This window comes from Myripristis murdjan, chromosome 14 (genome assembly GCF_902150065.1).
Source record: "Myripristis murdjan chromosome 14, fMyrMur1.1, whole genome shotgun sequence".
Classification (NCBI taxonomy): Eukaryota; Metazoa; Chordata; class Actinopteri; order Holocentriformes; family Holocentridae; genus Myripristis; species Myripristis murdjan.
In genome coordinates this window covers 34,477,028-34,478,390 of record NC_043993.1, presented here as the reverse complement: position 1 = coordinate 34,478,390, position 1,363 = coordinate 34,477,028, and positions in this window count along the sequence as shown.

Sequence of the window (1,363 nt, the reverse complement as noted above, 5' to 3'; positions counted from 1 at the left end):
CTCAGGTCAGTAGAGGGGTGGAGTCAGTCCTCTCAGGTCAGTAGAGGGGTGGAGTCAGTCCTCTGAGGTCAGTAGAGGGGTGGAGTCAGTCCTCTGAGGTCAGTAGAGGGGTGGAGTCAGTCCTCTGAGGTCAGTAGAGGGATGGAGTCAGTCCTAGAGGGGTGGAGTCAGTCCTCTCAGGTCAGTAGAGGGGTGGAGTCAGTCCTCTGAGGTCAGTAGAGGGGTGGAGTCAGTCCTAGAGGGGTGGAGTCAGTCCAGGCTGAGCAGCTTGGTTGCTTGGTTCTTGTGCTGGATACAGTCAGTGCAGGCAGCATTTCCTGGGAAATATCCAAAGTGCTCAGTGGCCTCAGGACTGGACAGAAAGACAGAGAGAGATCAGCCAATCAGATCAGCCACAGGTGTGTTGGGATCATGTGCTCGAGTTGACCTGCAGATGATGATGATGACGATGAAGAGGATGATGGTTTTGTGTTCATCCCTACAGGCTGGAACATGTAAAAGACTGGATTCCAGCTGGCAGGCTGAGAGGATGTGAGTACTGAGACAGTATGAGCACACACACACACACACAGACACACTCACTCTTAGCTGTCCATCGTGTACGATGATGACGCTGGCTCCAGGTTGGGGGTGGGGGTGGGAGCTCAGCGACGTTGCCGCTGGTGCCACTTCATGTGGCTGTCAAGGCTGATTCATGAGCCACAGATCCATCCACAGGTAGGCAGGGGAGCCTGGATGTTGGGGGAATGCAGGCAGCCCTATGGTGATGTTGGGCACGTCTCTTGGTCCTTCTCTGCTGGTTGGTGTTGTGTATTTGTGAGGCTACTCTAGCACAGGTGACCTGCCAGGCCGATCGGTTGAGTGCCAGAGTTTCAAGCTCCGTGGGGTTGATGGCATTGCACTTTAGGAGGTCTCTGGTTTAGTCCTTGTAGCGCCTCTTTTGTCTGCCGGCAGCTCGCTTTGCATTGCTCAGTTGGCCATAGAGGACTTGGCGGGGCAGGCGGTAGTCAGGCATGCGGATAGTGTGTCCTGTCCATCACAGGTGTCTTTTGGCCACAGCAGCTTCCATACAAATGGAATTGGTGCTGTCCAGGATTTCCGTGTAGGGGATGCGGTCTTCCCAGGACACACCGAGGATCTTCTGAAGGCAGCGTGTGTGGAAGCCCTCCAGGTTGGTGATGTGCCGTCTGTCTGGAGTCCATGTTTCTGCCCCATAGAGCAGGGTCGACACACATACTGCATTGTAGACGGTGACCTTCAGGTTGCGGTTGTCAAAAACCCTACTGCACAAGCGTCCAAAGGCTGATGAAGCTTTGTTGATCCGAGTGTGTATTTCAGTGTTGAGGGAGCAGTGTCAGGACAA